The sequence below is a fragment of the Apis mellifera genome, linkage group LG1, assembly GCF_003254395.2.
Source record: "Apis mellifera strain DH4 linkage group LG1, Amel_HAv3.1, whole genome shotgun sequence".
NCBI lineage: Eukaryota > Metazoa > Arthropoda > Insecta > Hymenoptera > Apidae > Apis > Apis mellifera.
The window spans coordinates 22203184-22226671 of record NC_037638.1 but is presented as its reverse complement, the minus strand read 5'-3'; the positions used below and the strand labels follow the sequence as shown (position 1 = coordinate 22226671).

Here is a 23488-nt window from a genome sequence, read left to right as displayed (position 1 = left end):
ATAATTGTAAAATATTGGCTCGAGACGGAGAGACGGATGCTAATTCGACGGATGATCCTCTCTCTTTCGCATTTCCGTCGCGATGAGTCGCGACAGGATCGGGAGAAGATGGTGTCTAGGAATGGTATCAACGGTGATTACGGTATCCACGGTATCTTGATTAGTTCCTCGGCGTCGTCGGCAAACTTTCGTCGTTAGCTAATTGGCGCCCACGTGAAACCGCGTTGTTTGCGCAGCCACGAGGTGTACATATGCCGCGCGGCTGACATCCACCGGCGTCACTTTGTTTTAACACGGGACCAGTCCTATGCCTCGCAATCTCGCCAACTTCCCGCCCCGCACTCACTCTGATAAACGTGCCAAAGTAAAACTGCAATTTGCCCTCTTGACAACCCATCTCTAAGCGTTTCCACTTTGCGAGTCGAGCCTGCTAATTGCGACCTTCTGAACCGCGCTTCCTTCGTTTAGAAAAAAATCACACGCTTCGAAATTTCGCGAAACAATTACGAACCGAACCGTTTCATCCTTTCGAGGATTTATTTTTCGTTCTCTCTACGCGAGACAACATGTGTGATATTCGAAAGAACATCGAACGAAGATTCGATATCACGTTTCATCCCAAATATGATCTCCGCGTTAATTTTAGAGGAATGCGTACGATTATTCTTCGAATTAACGTCACGTAGACTCGCGTTTCCAGCAGGCGTTATTACGTTTCGCGGTAACGACGCCGAGATGAACGTGAAAGGGGGACGACGCGGTGACTGCGACGTTTAACAACAAAGACGACTCGCCGCGTTCTTAAAGAAAGGGGGGTCCGCGGGCCCTGAATGCCAGCCATTATTTTGACGATCTGTTTCGCTTGGCGAAACACGCTCATCCCGCCGCCATCGGCCTCGTTAAACATTCATCGAGCCTAAGCCGATGCGCACACGCCTCTTGCACAACCGAACCTTGTAATCACGTATCGATTCCGCGTTGTCGTTTCGTTATCGCCGCGATACCGCTTTTCCCCGCGTCGATCGGCCGCCGATAAAGCGGTTTCTCGCAACTTGCCATCGATCAGGCCATTCGTTACATATATCGTGTATATCGAACTTTGCTGTCCGCTCTTTGTCCAAAGCTTTGTCTATACGCACGTGGACACCGCGAGGGGGAAGAAAGAAGAAAGTTAATAATGCAGAAACGGAGGAAAACGGTGGTGGATGCACGCGAGAATGTAAGCTATAACTTTGCACGGTATTAATTAAAGAACGGGAGGATCGTATTCTTGGACGCCGATCTAACTTTCGATCCCAAGAAGCCCGTGTTTTTAATATATCGTCGCGGGGACGATATCCTCGTCGTGGAATAGAAATGGCGATAAACGCGTGCATAGTTCGGTTGTTTATGAACGATTAAAAACAAGTAACGGTCCGAGTAACGTTCCGAATATACGGGCAACGGGATCTCTTCTCTAGCTCTACTTTAGAATCTCCACCACCACCTTAATCCGGCTTTGTGTCACGCGTTGTGTCGAGAAAATATTTGTATCCTTGGACCGTTGGCCGGACCAGTTTCGTCGATAATATTCATGACCTGTCACGCTGTCTATCGACTGTTTCGAAATATGCAATTTAGACGACTTAGATGGCCGTCGATCGAGAGAGAGAGAGGCACGACGGTACATGACGGTGTATAAAGTAACGAGCGCATTAACGTTAAGATAAATGCGACACGGAAATTTCGTATTTCGATTCGACACGGAATAAAACATGGTTTGCGTCGATCGTTCGAATCGACGCGGGGATAAAAAAAAAAGCAGTTTGGAAAAGCGGTTGAGCGGGCAAAGCGTCGAAATGAAATGATATTATATACAAAATTTTCTTTCTCGAAACTCTGGAAGAGTGGTATTGATAGTTGGAAATGGCCGCGAATGCTTTTTCTCAAATTAGAACGGTAATTTCCAAGCGCACGCTTTTTCAACCTATCGCGGGGAAAAAAATTCGCGAACAAACATTTCTATCAGTTCCATTGCGCTTGTCGACGATCGATAGCCAATAGAAAAATTGTATCGACTTTTAATACAGGCCGAGTAATAAACGAATATATCGCGAATATCCACAAGGGTAATGCGTCCCGGTAGTGAGATTTTTTATCGTGCCTGCGCCGGATGGCAGATAAATTGATTTGTGATTGGATCACGGTACAGCCGCTCTGGTTTAAAGTCAGGTTTTATTGACGATTGACGAGCGACCGCGTTACCTCGACGCGTTTCTCGTTGCTTTTTTCTACGAGGATAAAACCAGCTTGGCGTCAAGACGCCATTCGTCATGCACAACCCGCACAATATCCAGCTTGCTATTCTTTCAACACATTTTACCTCTACTAATAACGCACGTATTCCCCGTACATTGCAATTAAAAGTACATTATTCAAAGCGAGTCTCTATCATTAATCTGTTTCGAAGGATTCTCAAGATCAAAGAAAGAATATAAAAATCGATACGTAAATGTCGCTTATTTATTAAATTGAAGGATAGAATTGTCTCGTTTCGGGTTATTAATTCAGTCAACTTTACAATTTAACAATTATTCTTATGTATATATCTGTCAGGAAAATATCGAAGATGAGAATAGAAATTATTTAATTTTTTTAAAAAATTCCTCCATAATTCGTATCGATTCGTTATCAAAGATTCTTTATTTCGCTGAATCTAAAGTCTCTCTCCGTTTCTCGGGGATCGAGACCGTCGATCGCCGACCATCGTCCAAGGGATGTCTTAATCACGCATCGAGAGAGGCCTCGGGCCACGCTTCGGTCGATACTCTGTAAATCCAGCAGCGAGTCAACTTCTTTTACACGATCGGAAAAAGGAGTTCGCCGGTACGTGTCGTGTATATCCGGCGACACGTTCCTTCTCCCCCTCTTCTCCCACGGATTCTACCACCTGCCCCCTCCACCCTCCACGCTGCACCGTGCTTCTCTCCGTTCCTTTCCCGGTTTCGCGTGCACACGGGGGCAGATTAACGTCGATGGGGCGCCACGCGCACCGTTTTGTTCTCTCTCTCTCTCTCTCTTCCTCTCTCTCTCTCTCGTATCGCTCTCTATTTGTCCTTATTTATCGGTCCGTCCGCGTGACTTTTTCTCCGATTCCCAATGCATTATCTTGATCGATTACTCGTTACGACGCTGATTTATATTCCCGTGCGTTTTATGCAGGCGGAACCGCGAGAGTGTGTACCGATGTCGCCACTTGGCGATCGAACCGTCCCGCTTCCGTGCCGCCATCCAACCGATTTTTTACGCATCGTTCCCTTTATGCCACAAGCACTTCGTCCGTACAACTTTATACTCGGGACGTAAAAAGAAAAAACAACGAGAAGATCGAATTTATCGGCATCTCATTCAATTTTGTTACGAAATAGCCGTTTTATTATCGGCCTGAATTTAAGAAAAAAGTAAAAAAAAAAAAAAAAAAGAATCATTCTACGCCCTTGATCAACCGGAGAATTTACATATTCGTGGCATAAGAGGGACGATATATCGTTACCCGAAACGGGGAAATTCGAACCGTTGCGATTCCTAACCTCGATACAGGATACAGAAATGTATAATATAATGAATATGCAGCAGATATTGTACGAAATAACGGGAATAACCGATGTTTCTATATTTTGTTTATATTTCGTGTTGTTAGCCTGATTTTCAGCAGCGTTTCGTTATTTAAATAAAAAAAATATATTTCGAGATTCAAAAAAAAAAAGGAAAGAAATTATTTCGCGTAACGGATATACGACAATTAACGAATCTATACTCTACTTGCAGAATCGAATGAAATATTCGGTCGAAATTCGTCGATTTTTCTTGAATCCGGGGAGGGGGGAAAAAACTCGGGTATTTTTGTAACGTTTTAATTGTATCCCATTTGCATCGTTAAACGAAAGCGTTCGATACTTTTAATAACAATTTTCCAGCGTTTCCCTTTCGGATAGCGTAACGTACGTTTAATATTTCGATACGGGAATGCAAATCGGAGAGAGGGAAATATTGTGTTTTAAATAAAAGGGGCTGCATTAATGTTGCGCACATGCCGCGTAATTTCTATTATTCTTTTTTATCAAATATTTTACCAACTATTTTTTCCTTTTTCCTCCTCCCTCCCTCTCCACTCTTCTTTTTTTTCCCCCCCTCGCCACGGTTATAAATACGGCAGGGAGAAAATATCGGCAATCGGAGATTTCATAAAAATGAATTTTCGACCAATCCCCCGATTACATCGAGCGTCGAGCGAGCAGCCGCGCGCGGCCGGAAGCGCAACAAGCGTTTAGCCGCGCATTTTGTTCCTGTAAAAACAAAAGCAGGGGAGAGAGGGTGAAAAAAAAAAGAATGTATAAAAAACTATAGAAGAAGAAGAGAAAAACACCGCGATATATATATATATACACCATTACACAGGGATCCGCAGCATTTTTCCGACCCGTTAAATCCGAAATTACATTTTTTTCCTTTTTCCTTTTTTTTCCCCTCCCCTCCCCGTTTTCCATTCCGCTCGACCGGAAGCGGATCGATCGCGGAATTCAATTCACGGACGCGCGCGAGATCATATTGCATTCATAGAATTAGAGAAATTCTCGGTGTCGTCGCGGTGCTCATTCCGCTCGCTCGGGCAAAATATTTCGATTCCTCCGCGATCGTCTCGCGAATGGGAGATCTGCCCGTTGAATTGTTATTAACAACGTATCGCGACTCGAGGCGGCAGTTAATGGAGAATATGGGAACTAGTTGGCAAGATAGATATATACCGACCGTTGCATTATAACTTCACTTCCTATTGTTGCGTATTTTGTCGCGTGTTAAGTAATACACCGCGTTGATTGATAGCAATTAGCGACTGTTCAGCCTGATCCGTTATATCGTTCGAAAACGAAACGTTAACGAGTTGGAAACCGCGTAATAACTGTATCGGTGTTTGACGAAGTAACGAAGTTTTTGCTACGAAAAAAAAAAAGAAAAAAGGAATTCATTTTTATCCTCTATCTCCCTTTTTCTTTTTCGCTTCATCCACCGCGGAAGAATCAACGTAATTTTCTTCGTTGGACAAAACGAAGCTTCGAAACAATTCAAAGATGCATAATTCGCGAGAAGATGAATCGAAAGCCTGGCCTGGGTATATTATAGGAGTAGGTAAGTGTGCTTCGAAAATGAAGCGAGATATTCCTGGTAATTTCCGGTTAGCTTTATAAGTCTTCGTTACTCCCATTCTCCCCGCTGCGCCCAATCACCTTTTCTAATGCATGAATACGTTCGCCATGCCGACACGACCAACGTATTCTGATTAGAACATTATGAATTCAAGGAGGAGGGAACCGTAGTAGCTTCATCTTCCGACCGTGTGTGTAACGTCAGTTCTTTCCAACTCGAAATACTTCGGGGCTTATCGGAAGGTCGGTTGGCCGAGTCCAAGATAAACTCTTGTAAAAGGCTCGAATGGGGCCTTAATTAGGCGGCGCCCCGTTAATTAGGCAACGGCCCCCGAGACCATTTTTATATCGGTATAAGAATCGGTAGCGGAAAACGGAATAGAAAGATAGAGGAAATAAGACAGCTAGCGATGATGAGATCTCTCCTCCCGTATATGACGCGGCTCTCTTTGCCTCTTGTGTCAAGTGATAATGCGTACACATAAATTCACCTGTATAATTAGTAGCCCTGCCGCAATTAGCGTTTCGTTATCGAAATTCAATCAATTAACTCGAATTCGTTGAAAACGGGGATATCGTTGGTCATTGGATGGATCTCGACCGATCGCGCGGAGAAGGGATCAAGAATTTCAAAGAGGCGCTAAATCCATCGGGAGGAGAAGAATACCCGCGTCAAACAACAACGACTTAAATAAACTGGGACAACGAGGACGACGCACAACAACGAGCGGGGAGGGAAAAATAATTAATTAAAGGATCGGACGGGGAGGAGGAAAGATAGAGGAAGCACAGGTTCCAATCAATACTATCGGTTTCGAGAAATCGAGAACATCGATTCCCATGAAGCGAAAGGTACGTTGGCAGAAGAAGAAGCAGGTAGTAGATCCGATCTAGCCAGATCACATCCGCCTGCTCGATCCCATCTCGGTGTTGTTCCGCCCGTTTCGAGCGCGCGGTGCAACGAACCCGATCCACAGGCAATCACCGGCCATCCCCAACGCGTTCCTTCGTACAACCAGCATTCGAGCACGTCTACGCGAGCGGTCTAACGTGTATGCGTGTGTCCCCGCGCGTCTCTCTCTCTCTCTCTCTCTCTCTGTCTCTCTGTCTCCGGAGAAAAAGTGGCGGTAGGGCCCGTAAATCAATCGTGGACGCGCGAGAAGAAGCGGAGACTCGGAGCGGAGCCGCGTGGAAATCGTACGGTGGGCCGGGCTTAATGGCGGTTCGGCTCGCGTGTTAAACACCAGTTATCTTGCCGATCGGTAAGTTTTACGTTTGCCCTTAGCCTAACTGGTCGCGTGCTCGCCGTGGGTTCAGATCTTCATTGGTGGACCCCTGGTTCCTTTCCAACGGGCGGAGCCTTGGCCAACGTTATCTTGTAACTCGTCTCGAAAAGGAAACGGGACGAGCGCGGGTGTATATATATATATTTTGATTTCGACGCTCTATCTTGGAACGAGATAGCTTCGATTACTACGCGTAGATCCCCTCTCTCGTAGATTCCGTTTCGAGCATTGTTGGAATCGGAAACCTTTCAATCCCGCGTTCCGTATTCTATTGTTCGCCGTCTGCTTGTCAAGCTCGACAAGCTCCAACGTTCATTATTGATACGTTTGCGAAGGATGCAAATGGAGGCAAGAACCGGTAACCGTTTGTCCGATGCGATTTAACTGTAACCCTGGCTTTTGGGCTAACCTCTAAATAGAATACGTTCGAGAGAGGGATTCTACTCTCCAAGATTCTGCTTCTCGCTACTATGCCGGGATTGGAAATAAAAATTTTTCAAACTAGAAACTAGCAAACTCTAAAGTTTTAAAATTTCGAAGAGAATTTTTCTTGGCGAAGATGGCACGGTAACGATACCAAGGCCGATCGTGCTCGTGGCGATCGACTCGCCGCTACCTTACGGAATCCCTCTCTTCCTTCCTCCGTGGCGGAGTGTAGTACGTAGCCCAAGGCTTTTCCATGAAGCCTTTGTTCGCTCCATAATGAATTCAGTAAGTTTTGTCGAGGGTGGTAGTTTCCTGCTGGCACCCTCAAAATTGAGATCGTTGCACCGTCGGCGGGAAGGGTCAGAAGAGAGGAAGGGACACGGGGACCAGGGGGGGGCAATTTATGAACTGACGCTTCCTTTATGAGGGGGCGGTTTCGGGCGCCGCGGCTGAATTTTAACACGTGACTCACGGCGCAATTGCGGAGAAAGAACTCCCTCCGCTCGGATATTACTGGAACGGGTATCTCTTATCCGTCTTATCTAATCTCATTTCGAGAATCGGGCCGAGTTCTCCGATTAAAATCGTATGCAACTGGTCCCGATCTTGCCCAATCCTCGACACAAGCGAAACAACAGGAGATTGTTACTCTGCGGGTAGGGACGTTGTTATTATCGAAAACGACTTGAAATTGTTTGAAATCGCGTGCCCGCCCGATACCGATCTGGAGACCAAGTTTCCGTTCACGGGAAACGCCTTTCTTATTAATCAACTATCCCCGCTTCTCGAAAGGAGAAATAACTCGTATTAGAATTTTTCTCAACAATTCTTCTCGACCAAGGAAAAAGATTCTCCATTAGTTAAAATATAGTAAATTTGATAACTACTTCTATTCATTCTGATCCCGTAAATAAATCCTCACGAGAGGATCGAGTTTCATCCAGCCTCGGCCGAGTATCCCACGATTCTCGCGCAAATCGGCAGACGATCCGCCATTTCCACCGATCATAATTCCACCCCGTAACGTTGATAATACACGCCAATCTTCTTTTTTTCCTCGTTAATAGCACGGCGATTGCCTCGCGCAATTTCGCTCCAAGCGTTGATCAGCGTAGCGAAAAATTCAAAACGTATCGCGGTCACGTTGCCGTGTTCTTTCTTCAGAGGGGAGATTTTGAATAAAAAAAAAAAAAGAAAACTTCAGAACACGCGTCCTCGAAATAAACCAACGCCTCGATCCGATGATCAACACGCACCGCGAGATATTCTCGACATGGTCCTGTCCAATCGCTTCGGTTCCCGTCTGCGTGGAAAATCGTATCCATTACGAGAAGATTCGCCCGGTGCATAGGGAGGAGAGTAACCGCATTTTCTCACGTTAATAACGCTTCAAGGTAGTACATCGTCGGTGAATCGCGTCGGGGCCGCGTTGCTTGTAGCAATCATAACTGTATCCTCGGAGCGGGAATATGCGTACTGCTCGGGTCGGTGGTTCATCAATAATCGGAGAGCCTCGTGGAACCTGGCACGCAGTCGGTGTAATGTCGGACCTAAGTACCTTGATCCGTGTACACGGAATCCGTGTACATTGTGTACCACGGAACGAGGGAGGGTCGTCGGCGAAGGTGTCGTGGAAATTGAAAATGAATCCGCACGTATTCTGCTTCGCTTTCCCCGCAGTCCCATTACGACTCGTTATTACCTGACCTCTCTCTCTCTCTCTATATATATATATATATCGCGAGCGAACAACTTCGCGAAACTCTTTCCTTTCTCGCGTACATTTTCCTTCCGCGTCTACGAGGGGAAACATTTCTCATTGTTGATTTCGAAGAAAAAGGGCAAAAATGGTTGGCGCGTGTAAGAAGGATCTAGATAACGAAACGATAAATTTGGTGAACGGATGAGGAGCGCAAAGAGCACGATCGAAAATATATATATATGACTAATGCGCGAAGGAGGGACCTCCAAGGATGGAGCGTCTTCGATAAGAGTTTTAACGCGATGTGTAAGTTATTTCGAAACGTGCCGACCTGATAGATTGTGCCGAAGGAAGGATCGATTTTCTGGAGTCGAAACTGAGCAACTCTCCGTTGGCATTAATGCCGTGATTTAAACCACGGCATTGTGACGCACGCATTGGGAAAGGATATCCCTCTAGGAGACAAGTATTCAATTACAATAATAATGTCGATTCACAAAAGAGTCAACTTCAAAGCAAGTGAGCGAACGAGCGAGCGAGCGAGCGAGCGGAGCGGAGTGATAGTCCTCGCGGACCAAAAAGGAACGAGGGATGGTTCGGTGAAGAGGAGGGAAGAGAAAGAGGAGACAAGTTGTGGGAGAATCCGGGGAAACGAAGAGAGATGAAAGGTAAGTGAATAAGCGCGGGTCGAAAGAGCGAAGAGTAGTAAAGATCATGGTGCGAGGAGAGCACGAAAAGGATTCTCTCTCGTGGCCGATAAGTTGGCGCAGAGAGAGAGAGAAAGAGAGAAAGAGAAAGGGAGAAAGAGTTACGTGGGAGAAAATGAGAGAGAGAGAGGCGACTCGAAGGGATGGGATGGGAGGGGGAGGGGGGAGAGAGAAAGAGAGAGTGTATCCGTTTTGTTGGTTGCGTCGATGCCTCTGGGATTATATACGACGTTCAACGACAATACGTTTCTGAGATCACTATCGGGCCACTATTGTCGGCCATTAAAAATACCTTCTCAACATTTATTCGGCAAATAAATCTCGATCCAATGGAATGCGACCCTCCTCCGTCCTCTCCTACTTCATCGGTGAATCCTCGTTGTCATCGTTGATATTCCGACTTGTTCTTTTCTGGGAACAAATGAATGGGCCGTGTTAACGCACGGAGATCATCTTCATTAAGGGAACCGTACCCGCCGTATGGGCCTTTTTATACGCGTATAGATACCCGTGTCGGACAACGGTGGCAACATCTATCCGTTTATATTAATCGTTTAATTAGCGTTTTAATTTGCTTGTTTTCAACCGACGGATAATAATCGGTACGAGATTTTACCCGGCGGGGAGAAATTTCTCTTCTTCCTTTTTCTTTCGGCGGTCGAACGTTAGGTCGACGACTCGCTCGTCTCGTTCTCGTTTCACGAGAGAGAACGAGAGAGAGAGGGGAGGAGGAGCACGGTACAAGTTGTTGCGCGAGGTTTCTTTATTCGATCGTTAGTTGGTCGTGGTAGAATTTCGCGGCGTTCTTTCTTCTGCCGTTGGAAAATTTGTACCAAAATATACGACAAAAGAGCGTTTAAAAACACGTTGAAACAAGCATTTATGAATATTTTATTCATTATGCAACTTCGTTATATCGCGACGAGGAAACGGCATATGATCGCAATCTGGAGAAAAGCGCGCCGTTTCATTCGAGATATTTTCTTTCCACGTAGCGTATCCCGTTTAAAAATCTCATCTTTTCGAAGAAAAGGAATCAGAGAGGGAGAAAGGAAGGGAAACGGAAAGAATGGAGAAACGGGGAGAGAAATTCTCAATTTAGAAAAAGCCACGTTCAATCGGGCGAACGCATTTGAAAATTGTAAGAATATTGCCACCACTTTTATCGCTCTCTAAAACAGATTCCGTTCTTAATCCACCTCTTAGCTCTTAACTTTATTTCGAACGTGTTTGCCTCGACGCTCCGAGCCCCGATTCCCTGCTTATTTCGTACGAGAAAATACATTTCCAGAGCGTCGATATAATCTGCGTTAACCTCCCTGCGAATCTCTCTCTTTTCCTCCACCGTTCGCCTCGGTGAGCCTTAACGACGTCCCCGGACAACGAAGAAAGACTTTAAGCGCGGAATTTACTCGTCCAATATCTCGTTCCTCTTGGAATCGGTATCACGGGGATCTACGCGTCTCGTTGCTCCGTAGGCATTGGCACAATAACGGTAACGACGCCTCGATAACAAGAGGGACAACGATAAAGCCGAGGCTCGGCTATAAATATGCCTCACACCGAACCACCTAGGTTGTCATCATTCCTCGCTGTATCCTCCTCTTCGCTCTCTCCTTCCGTCTCACTGTCTTCGTTGCAGTCGTTACACATCTCTTTGTCGTCGTTGTAGTCGTCGTCGTCGTCGTCGTCGTCGTCTAGGAAGGGTGGAGATGCAACTGCACGGAGAAGCCGTTACCGTCAGTTATACGCACCGAGGTGTGAAGGAAGGCGGCGAAACAACAACGCGCCACTTCGATGTAAACTGTAATACGGGCAAAATGACTTACTCCCAGGGTACAACCGAGAGTCTGCGTATCCGTCCATGCGTGAACAATAATTAGCTTAATTAATCCGTGGGTCTGGCGAGGCGGCTGATAATTTGATACAATGTTAAAGTGACATTAGCCGATAAGCCGCCCTTTATCCACCCTACGCATCTTTACGCCCCCTCTCTTTCTTCCCGCCTCTCCTTATCCCCCTCGACTCTTCCAACGGAACGCGTTGCTCACCCCGACCTCTCTCCTAATTCCACCTCCTGGAAGTCGTCCAATTAAACGTAGCTTCCACGCTCTGCAACCTTCCTCCACACCCTCTCGCACCCCCTACCGGAAAGGACCTTGCAACTTCCTCTTCGCCCACTTATATATATATATATATTTTCTTCTCCCTTTCCCTCCCCCCTGAACCACCACGCTTCTATCCTCGAGCAGCGCCAAAACGGATATTTCTAACTTTCGGGCGCGACACGAGCAGGTATACCTTTAATGCGTTTGCCTAAGCTCGCCTAGTTTCTGCGATCTAAACCGAGCGATTATATTCTCGTTAAGAGGAATCTTGTTCGATGGAAGAGATCGAGAGATTCGAACGAGAGGATCGTGTTCTTCCAGGGATTCGGAAATGTAGTTTAATTTTCGCGTTAAAATAAACTTTAACGTTAGTTAACGAAAGTACGAGTGAGAGTATGGAGGAAAAGTAAAGCGACGAAGTAAAACAAGAGATAGAACGTATCGAGAGAAAAAAATCCACGATGCGAACGTAATATTTTTCTTTTTTCCTCTCCTTTTCTTTTCTTCTATCCCCCCCTCCCCAACGAGTTTCGCTTGTTCAGAATTTTCTCATTTTGTATTCCGTGCCGTGGAGAGAACATCCCCCGCGTTCAGGCGTGACTAGCGCTTATACCGGTGTAAACTCAACTTGTTTGCCGGGGAAGGCGAGGAAGGAGCAACGAGAGGAAGAGAAAGAGATCTATGGATCTTCTGTGGAACCCAAAGCAACGTCGCGGATTACGTGCAGACTGGAAAACGAAGCGCGCGGAGGATAACCGCGAGATTAATCGATCCCATCGTTTAATCGTCGGATGAGGTGTATGGATTATATCAGCGTTAGTGGCTCTGATGAAAGACTTCGTGGGTTTCTAACAGCGGAAGAATTATTAAACGAACGATGTTAATTAATTACATTTCTGCCTCTCGCCGTCTAAATAACACGGAAGCGTTTGAAATGAATTCTGAAATAATAATAATAATCTTTTTCTCTCTTACTCTCTCTCTTTATCCTTCGAACGTACACAATTAAACCAATTAAATTCATATATTCAGAGATATAGCCGATTTTCAATTCGGCTGGAACCGAATTCCGATAAGCGAGTTTCCATCACGCGATATCGATTCCGTGGCGCGTGTAGTAGTAACGGCAAATTCAAATAAATGAGGTGACGGAGTACAAAGTATCGTCAATCTACTTAATGCGCTAAACAGTGAAGTGCACACAAGCCGATTATCCGGTTATCTGCGCGATATGTTGGAATTACGAAAGCTACGTAATCTATTTCCACCGATCGTTGAACCGATCGTAATAACTTATTCCTTTGAAGAACGAACCGTTCAAAGCCGGAACACGTACACGCTCGCCAATCTCTCCTTTTACGAATTGCCGCTTTCCTATGCATGCATCTACGTATCATATATACCGTCGTTTCGTCCTTCAAATTTTCTTACGATAAATTAAACGATATTCGTGAAAGAGAAAAAAAGAAGAAAATAAATCAATACCCTTCTACGTCTCATACATCTTTAAAATACGTCTCGTTCCTATAACATCAACGAGTTCCGTTATGGGGATATTAGAAGGTAAATCTTCGAGTACGAATTTCATTAAAGCAACCCTCCTTCTTTCACGAACGTTATCGTTGAAAAGTTTAGCGATATATCTGCGAGGCGGGGCGGTGGCTGCGATCAACTATCAATTACAGCCACGAATCTTAATCCCTGCCATTATGCGCTCGTTCTCGTTTCACCCCAGGGCCTTGTCTTCCTTGCACCCGTAGGAAATAAACGAAAGGAAGGAGAGGGAGGGAGGGAGGTCAGATCTCTGCGCCGGTGTGATTATCCAAGGGTAAAACTGATCACGTACGGGCGGGTGGCGCGCACAATGGCCAACTTTATCCAACTTAAGGGCTATTAGAAGCAACCCCTTTCGCTCCGTCTGCGTCCCTTCAAGCTTTCGGCCCTCGCCGTCCGTTTGTCCCTGTCGGGTGTGCCGGAGATAACCGTCGCCCGGCTCCCTTGCTCTCGTCTTCCAATAAAGTTACGCGATTCAATGGTACGTGAGCTAGCGCCGAGTTGTGCGCGTCGACGCAGATTATATTACGATCCCGATTACCAACACCGGGCACGGAGGACGCGCGTTACCTCACCAACTCTCTCCTCCACGCACAGCCGTACGTACGAAGAAATTACGATTAACTGTAGGGAAACGGGGGCCACCGCGGTTATTCACGATTCTGCGATCGCTACGCGGTGAATTATCGTTCCTGTTCTAAAATTGCTTAGCCCGCAATTAATATTTATTAACACCGTTAACGTACCATCTCTTAATCTTCGCCCTCGAAATTACGAGGATTTATTTGAGCATTACTTCGGGGAAAATAATAATAACGAACTTCTCTAACGATTGCACGACGTACGAAATCGCGACGGCGAAAATCACACGATCCCTTCGAAACGACCGACTTGGGCAGGTTTGCTCCAATTATGGAGCAATGGAGAACTCGTGGCGAGGGGAGGGAAGATGGGAATTCGTGCGATGGGAAAGCATTCGAGCAACAACGCCGTGAAAAGTGGGTGGGCAGGAGCGAGGAGAAGGAAGCACGGCGGATTAAATCGGGCAGCAGACGTTAATGATTTCACCGAGTTTGTACACACAGGCCGCGTATATTGTTAAGCTTCCCTCGTAAAAGAGCGTTAAACCTTACCGACCACGATGACCCCACTGCCAGTCATCGTCGATAATGACCGTTTCTCCACTCGAAACTTCTCCTTCTCTTCCGTTCTCCTCCGCCGCTTTCTCTGCACGCACGCCAGGCGAACGGATTCGGCCCGCTTCCTAATAACTATCGTCATTAGCGCTCGAAATCAACGGGTGACGAAAGGGAGACAGACATTTTTTTCGTGTACACGGGACGGGCAAGGGCCAAGAAAGATTTCAACAATACCGTTCGTAAGTTTCGCGAGAGAGAATATATATGCGCGAGAATTAATGACAAGTTTTAACGGATCGAGATTTTATATCTTTTTTCTCCGCGATCGAATATATACACGTCACGTTAACGAGAGATGGTCGTTTACGATATTTATAATATTTATATAAATATTCGAAACGAGTTTTCTACGATCGAAGCAATAACGAAGCAATGGGACAGTGCATGGGATTCGAAGGAAAAATATAGAGGATCGAATGAATAATGCTTTTTTTTTTCTTTCCCCGTTCGACTAAAGATAAATCATATAATCGTTTACCCGTTTTATTTTATCGAAGATATTAAATAATAGATCTTTATTGAAATTACAACAAAGCATGCTTGTACGCACGATCCGAATAGCTTAATTCGACGACGTTAAATTATTATCGGCGCAACACGTAGTCCTCGATTTTTCACGCGATCGACGTATTCCTGTTAATTTAACATCATCGTACGATGATAAATCACGCGCGTGATGCTCGCGTGCATCGCTCTATCGATCATTCGATTTCATTTGTTTGAATCGAATCGAAACGTATCTAGGCGCGCGTCGAGCGGGTCAAACCGTCGATATCGCAGTCCAATTCTCGGCGACAAAGCGGTTCCAGCGTGATTACCCCGATGAAAGAATGATCTAAGCATCGCGTTTTTCGACAACGTATATTCGCGCGTGAAACTACAAAGGAAAATTGGGAATCGATCCCGCGAGCACGGCCCGACGATTCGCTCATTGTTCCCGAATGCGAGCCCCCGCTCCAATTGGTCAGCTTTTGTATCCTTTCAAACGATTTCCACGCGAGATCGCGAAACTATATCTAATTTTCCTTGGAAAAATCCGGGCGGCAACCGAACGATCCGACGATAAGACGTCGTCCATCCATCCCCGCCGCGCGCGCGCTATTCTCCTCTTCCACCGATTGTCGTCGTTCCATCGATAAAAGGAATCTCGTTGAAACGCTGTTGAACGTCCGTGAACCTTCTCGCGAATATTTCTTCCCGGAGCGGTACATCAAAAGACTTTTTGCGCCGCGCACGCTTTCGAGCCGACGCTTCCAACCGTTCATCACCGGTCCAGTGATTTAGATTATAAATTTCGTACGCAGCTCGAAAAAGTGGGGAGAGAAGGGAAGGAAGGCTTTCGAAAACGAGTTCAACCATTCCTGACAAATCAATAATTCGTTATTATCCCAGCGGTGATTTACTCCGAGACAGGGACCTATAATTAATTCGCCGAGTTAAACACAGTTTTGACAACGCGTGACCGTTCAATAAACCCGGCAAAGCGACCGCGTTTGAACGCGGCAAACGCGACACCCTTGTACATACACCGTGGCCGCTCGCTCGTATAAGATATACCTGAATAAAATAACACAGCCGATCGATCGATTAACGAAGAGAGGAATGTTGCCGATTTGCCGTCCCATTTAACCGTACCGCATACGCGCGTTTCGCACGGCCTAGGCTCGTGTTCGCGGACCTTTCGCGTTATATTAAGACCGATGTGATTCACGCGAAACGAAACCGGTAACAAACGAGTGGAGTAGCGGCAAACGGAGAATTATTACATTCGTAAACGCACTCGTCACCGGCTCGTTCCGTTCCTCTCTGTTCCCGTTTCTCTCCTCGGTTGGGTTGGGTTGCCTCGGCCGGTAACCTATGACTCACACAGAAGAGAAGCATCGTTGAACGGAGCACGTACCGAAGATTAGATAATTCTCGTTACACTAATGCCGTGCGTGACACAGCTCCGGATCCCGGCTCAATGAAAAGTGCCTGGTGCAATCGTGTGCAGGTATCCGGAGAATCGCGTACGTACACGCGTCCCATGTACGTTTTACTCAACCGCGATTATTACACTCGTCCGGATTAATAATATGTCGGGATGACGTTAAAGGTCGATGGGTGGGTAATACGAGCCACTACTCATCCAATATTCCTCGCGCAAAAATCGATTATCCTTATCTTTTATCGCGTACGAGATTTTATATACGAGGAAATTAATAAATTTTTGCAATTAGTTAAAGACGAATCGGTGGCTTGGAAGAGTTACGTGGATTGAAATCTTGTTGAAATCGATTATTGTAGCGTTTCGAGAGATGGATCCTAAGACTGTGATCCGAGGAAATTTCGCGAAAGACTTGGAGCAATTTCGGAGTTTTGCAAGAATTGACGCGAGAATGATGACGGCGATCGAGCAATAAATCGTCGATATCACAATGAGCACGTACCGTGAGCTGTTGGCCGTTTAATGTAATGGCGCAATGAATCATGCAAAAACTTATCGTGTACGACTGAGAGATGAAGGAATGCATGTTTTCATTAGTCACTGTTATTTGCTGCACCCTTGTGGATGCGTCGTGATCCAACCCTGACACAAACGCAGCCTTGAGCAAGTATTATCGTGCGTTTTGCTTTTATTGCAGCCGGGAAATCTTATGAGACTTGTGTCACAACTTTTGAAATGTTATTTTTCTACAAATTTACAACACTCTATCTCTCTCTTTCTCGAATACTAATCTAAGTATTTACGTACATCAATCATAGTATTTTAGTCAAGCAAATTGATCTTTTCTTTGAGAAATGAAATAAAATTTTGAAAAAAGGAGTAGAGTGGAATAATCAAAAGTTATGATAATCAAATATGTATATATATATATATATATATACTTTGTTTATTAATTATCTATCTTATCTACATTATAATTAAACATTTATTTAATCGAATTAACTTCAAGATATCTCCCTTTATAAAAATTTAATAATTCTCTTTCTATATGAATCTCTAATTATATAATCTAGCTATACATATCTACACGTATATATAAGAATATTGTTTATGTATAAATACAAATAAATATATATTCACAATTTTTAATAACAAGCTCTCTTTAAATAAGAGAATATTGAAAAAAAAAGATAAAAAAATGATAGTTAGAAAAGCTATTAAAATATCATTCATTTAAAATCCGAAGAAATTACGAATGAATATTTTTTAATTTCGCGATATTATAAATTAAAAAAAAAAATCACGAAGAGTGTAATTCAATTTTGAATCAATGAAAAAAAAAATAACAAAAAAATTACAAGATTCCCGAGTAACCTCAATAGGATACATTATTACGCAACATTAATAAATTTAATGCATGCACTCATTTCTAAATATTAATATTAATATCATGATAGCGATATTGATGGATCCAGTGCAGCCATGTCAAGCTGCTATTGTTGAATTATGCTTGTGTAGCTTGTTTTTGCTACATTAGCTGATCTAGCAGAAAAATACTTCCACAATTCCATTGGAAGATTATTGGGCATTTTATTGACGCAACACTAATTTTTAAAGTGAATTAAAAAATTAAAAAATCAAATCGCAAGGAATCGCGATATTTTTTATAACTAATTCTTAAAGTGAATTTAATACAAAATTAAAAAATCAAATATCCCGATATTGTAAAACGCAAAATATAAGTTCAAGTTTAAATAAAAAAAATAAAAAAATAGACTAATTTATAACCAAAAATTGCGATTTGCCCATAATAATTGATGAAAAATGGGGCCAGCATGCAAATTGGCCATAATACAACATAATATATATACTACGTATTACTAAAACGAGCACAGTGACAAAAATAATAATGATTTCCCATCCTTTGGACCCGAAACAGATCCAAAAGATGAGAAACCATTCGTTGCAGCCCCTCTTCGTGACAGTTTGTCGAGGCCTCTTCGGTCTTCCTCCTTCGGGCGCAATGCCCGCTGAAACTTAAATCTAGGCTCGAGATTCGCTAATCGCAAATCAAGAAAAAAAGAAAAAGAAAAAAATGACTAAATCGCGGAAACTGAGCGCACATGGACGACCAACGATCGCAATGATCGTTCTCCGTGCATATGCAGAATCTCGAGCGCAACGTTCGTTTCGAAAGCAAATCGCGATCGCGACCGCGGAATTCGAAAAATCGACGAGCAGAACCAGAAACGAATGGCATAATCCATTCGTCTCAGCTTTACCCTCGATTTTTCAAATTTTATTTCCTGAAACAGGTTGTCACGCGAAAACGCGCCTACCCGACCAGAGACTGTGACAACCTGCCCGGCCCTACCTACTTATAATTAACAGACACGCCAGAAGTGTACTACCTATCCTACCTAGCCCTATATTTAAAAAAATGGCAAAACAGGCACACCAACACATTCATTCCACGATTCTCACGCATAACGTTCGGGCGCAAAATCGGCCTACACTAGGGAAAACGTCCCGGGACGCCTCCGACACCCGAGCTTGGCACACTACTCTCATACTCTAACTTTACGTACCATTTTCCTGAAATCGACTGACGATGGCTGGCGATCATTGCGTGAAAAACAATAAAGAGTTGTATGTATATAATTATACTAATTTTAATTGTAAATATTCATGCTCGAAAGAACATGTCAAAATGATCTTTTAAAGAAATATGAGTATCGTAATCCGCAGTATGTATTTAGTAACGGATAGAAACTTGTTACTGTAAATGACGCCATAAATGAAATAATAATTAAAACGACGCAATTCCACAGCCTAACAACACACACACAATGTGGAAAATACGTCGTGCACGATGCACCAATACATTGTCAGTCGCTATGAAATTGTTATAAACTTATGAACTATGGTCATCATGCTCATTGCCTCTCCCTCATTCAAGTAGCATCTGAGCACGTGAATGAGATCCTGGCAATGAACACGGAAGGGGTTAAATCTGAAAATCCTGAGCTAAAAAGATAGATTAATATAAATATTTTGTATCTAACGGATTAATATTTTTCGATTTTCTCTTTTTATTTATTTTATATCCTCGTTTTATTTCAAAATATTTATAACATTACTTCATGTACTTTGATTTATTGATTTCATGAATTATTAAATATATTGAATAAAAAAAATTGAACTAATTAATAAGAAATATATATATATATATATATATATATATATATATATATATATATATATATATATATATATATATATAATAAAAAATATACTAATTCAATGCAATAAAAGACTTTATTAATTTAATGAATTATTGGAATTTTAAAATATTGAAATTTATCTCTTTAAAATGAGACTAAAATTCATTGCAATGTGATATAAATATTAATGCAAGTAACCTCAGGCGATTTCTTTATCAAAGCATATTTTTGAAAACATGAAAGCATTTAAAACTTGTTGCTTTAATTCAGAAATCTGCCTGTCGCGAAACGTCTTCTTGCGCATAAAATTTAATTTATTTTTATATATAAGAAATAAAAAACTTTTTATTAAAATATATATCAAATTATATCGCGAAATTTATAGCATAAAAATTAAATAAGCATATGTTTTAAAATATTACTATAAAGTGAAAGAAATAAAATTGAAAATGATTTATTATCACATTAATGATATAAATATGCATTCATATAATTATTGTATAATAATTGCAAGTCAGGAAATATCTGACTTCTCCATTACACGATTGAAATTATTTCTATTATTTATTATTTATTTAAATATTCATGCTCTTCATTTATATACACATATTCATATGGATATTTGAATGCATATCTATACTAAATATTTTCTCATTTTATAAATTTCTAATTTTATATTTTATTCAAAGTTTATACCAATTGATTGTAGCCAAAAATTTTCAACTACAAATATTTAAAGCAATTATGACATTGTACTAATATATTATTATTAAAAAGTTATTAATAATATTAGAAAACATGCTAAGATGCGCAAGAAAACCTAACCTGAACTAATAAATAAAACACAGAAAAAGAAAATTTATTATTCACGGTAAATATCCGTGGTCACTGTGCTCGTGCAAAATTTTATATATACAACTAGTCACTCGTATCGATTCGGATCTTTTATCCTACGATATGATTGAGTAACTAGAGGAACAAAAACGCATGCGACTCACCATTAGATGCGAAAAAACTGCCATCAATGTTATCATCATGGAAAGTCATCGAGAAAACCACTTTTAAATAAGTCTTGAGGCTGAGAAACATCTGTAACAATTATAAAATATTATAATTTAAAACATTACTAATTTAAAAAAATTGAAATAATGAAAAATGAAATTATTTTATAGAATACTAATAATAAAGATTGAAATTGTAATATATAAACTATAATGATAATCAAAATCAAAACGCAATTATAAAAACTTGAAATATAAAAATTCGAAATTTAATAATTCTATTTTAATAGAAAAATAAAAGTTTAAATAAAATAAAAGATAATTACTTTTTTGCATAACTGATGATTGATTTATTTTTTTGAAACACTGACTCGAATATATACCGGAAACGAATATTTAAAAAAAAAAAAAAAAGAATAAGTAAAATAATCCTAACGCGACCGTTTATATTATAATCGGCGAAAAAAACACTGATTTTAATCTCGCGAAATTATTATAATTTAAATAGAGTTTCAAACACTTCAAAACTTCAAAAAATATAAAAACTTTTACGAAATAAACACTGATTCTATCGACCGCATTGCGCTCGGTCTCAAATATTTCCTAAAACTAAAATTGAATTAATAAGAAGAGATAAAATAAGGAAAGATTTTTAAATATATTTATGAAGTACTTGTTTAAAAAATACTGATGATTTTTAAAAGCTATTAATTAATTGTAAATCATGAATAAATGACAAATCATATTAAGAAATCCATTTATCTTACAATTCTCTATTTTTATCTTATAATTATTATATTATATATTTAACGACAATATATGTGATTAGTAATACAATAAAAAGAAAATGTATAAAATTTTACCAATTGTTCACTGATTCAAGGCATCCATATTGAAATATGTACTTTTTTAAAATTCATTCCACTAGTCACCTAATAACCTACAAAAAAAAAAATTAAAATTTCAAATAAATATATAAAACGTATAAAATTAATTGATTGTATTAAAATAAAATATAACTAAGCACAAATTCCATCTTAAAAAATTATAATGTAATTTGTTATAAATATGTATACCTATTATCCTAACCTCGAACAGATGAATGAAGAAAAAAGTATAATTTAGCCGCCCAAAAGATATAATTTCAATAAATTTTAATAATTATAATAAAAGTACGTGTAATTCAGTATAATTGGATTAATAATATATAAACAATAAAAAACAAATATGAAAATAAACAAATATTACGCACTAAATTAATCACAAAACTCACAGAAACGTAACACGACTGAACTCGACTACTATCGATATTACAATGACACCTCGCGCGACAATTTCGATTATCGAAACACGAGGGGATTATCGAACTAGAGAGGGGATACGTTCAGAACTTTGACAACAAATCGAATGTATACAGACGTGAATTCTCAATTTCTGGGAACGTATTATAAGAAATGTTTATATTTTCATAAACATATGATAGACGAAAGAGAAAAACGAATGTATACATAGTACTAACAACGCATTTAGAAAGAGGAAATATATTAACGAAATGTATTTAAAATAATATAATTTAACGAAAAAGAATTGATTCTTTCATTTAATAAATTAATTATTTTACGTTCAATGTATACTAAAACGGATAAAATCTTACCTTATTTGCAGAAAAATTATGAGTAAATTCTTGAGTAAATTGTGAATGACGTATGCATTTTTTCTTCATAGTCGAATTTTTTTCAAAGCTATGATTGAACAATAATCTGCACAAATAAAGATCAAAACCGTAAAAAAAATATATAAAATTAAAATTAAAGCAATATTTAAACTGAAACACTGATTAAAAAGATTATAATACAGTATAAGCTATGGATAACCTCAACAATCGAATAGACGCCAAGCAAAAGAAACTCCAAGAACTAATTAATTCAACTTTACAATGTTTATTACAATGTTTAATAGATTAATAAATGAACGAAACTAACAATAACCAATAAATTCGATAATAAAATAGAAATAGAATCACTTACCGCGTAATCGAGCAACCGAAGCGATGCGTAGCACTCACGATAATTTCCCACTGAAGAATGACGCATCATAGTTCGTCTAGGGGCATTTTAATTGGCTGTAGCGGCGAGGTTCCTTATTTACAAAACCGCGCGAAAATTAAAGTATCATATAATATCTAATTGTTAATTTCTAAAACATAAAAGTTGTACAAATATCCATTTATTAAAATTCTAATAAGAATTAAGTATTAATGTTAATTTAACATAAAAATTAAAACAATTCAGGCATAATAAAGAGATTTAAAATAAAAATTTAATTAAATTAAAGGAAATTGAAACACAAAAAAAAGAAATTCAAATTTAATTCTTATATGAAATCACTTTTCAAAAGAATATCCTTTTGAATATAATTTTTCTATATTTTTTCTATACTTTTTAATAATGAAAGGGATACTAATTTACTAAATCTTACCAAGAGGATTAGTTACTTTCAAGATCCGCTTAATATAAAAATAAATTATTAAAAATAATTTAATGCGAAAATTAAAGAAATTGAAGAGATTTGAAATATAATAATAAATCAAATGATAATGTATTCATGAATGATAATTATAATAATAAATAATCAATTATATTGAATAAATAAATAAACGACTATTTTTATTAAACCACAGTATTTAATACTTTAAAAATAAGAATAAATAATTAGATATTATTTTTTATATTAAAAAATCGATTAAAATAACATGATTTCGTTTCATCTTTATCGCAAAAGATATATCTTTATACAAAGTGTTGATGCTTTCCGAATAAAACTGTAGGAGCATAATCTATCCAATTTTTAAAGTAAAAATATATTAATAGACGAAATTTAAAAAATATTAAAACTAAATCATCATTCATTTTGACACATTTACTATTAATTTCGATTGATTTAGCATTGTATAAAATGTCGAAGTGTCGAAGATAATAATACACCGAACAAAACGATGCAAATTTCAGATATCTATGTTCCTTTTTTAAATGAAAGGGTCGAGATTGCAGGAAAATCGAGGCAATAGAATCGCGCAAAATTGGACGTTATCTGTTTAACATTTCACGTCGTTTTATTTCCATTCCATGGTGATTTGCACGGATTACAATTGATTATTGTAGTTGACGTTCA

The 23488-nt window shown here is 40.3% G+C and overlaps 1 long non-coding RNA gene across 14 annotated transcripts in view; it reads right to left on the bottom strand.

Moving 5' to 3' along the window:
* Window positions 1-22556, bottom strand: part of LOC100578882 — a 184493-nt gene extending 161937 nt beyond the window's left edge. For 3 of the 14 annotated variants that reach the window (XR_003305134.1, XR_003305138.1, XR_003305136.1), the window contains exons 1-5: window positions 22345-22550; window positions 21972-22077; window positions 21181-21257; window positions 20644-20926; window positions 20315-20405 (exon numbers count right to left, since the gene is read on the bottom strand). This is a non-coding gene — a long non-coding RNA (uncharacterized LOC100578882). Of the gene's footprint in view, window positions 1-20314; window positions 20406-20643; window positions 20927-21180; window positions 21258-21393; window positions 21606-21971; window positions 22078-22344 lie in introns of those variants that run through there. The other 11 variants (XR_003305142.1, XR_003305144.1, XR_003305153.1 and 8 more) reach the window with 10 other exon arrangements.
* Window positions 22557-23488: the final 932 nt, after the last annotated feature.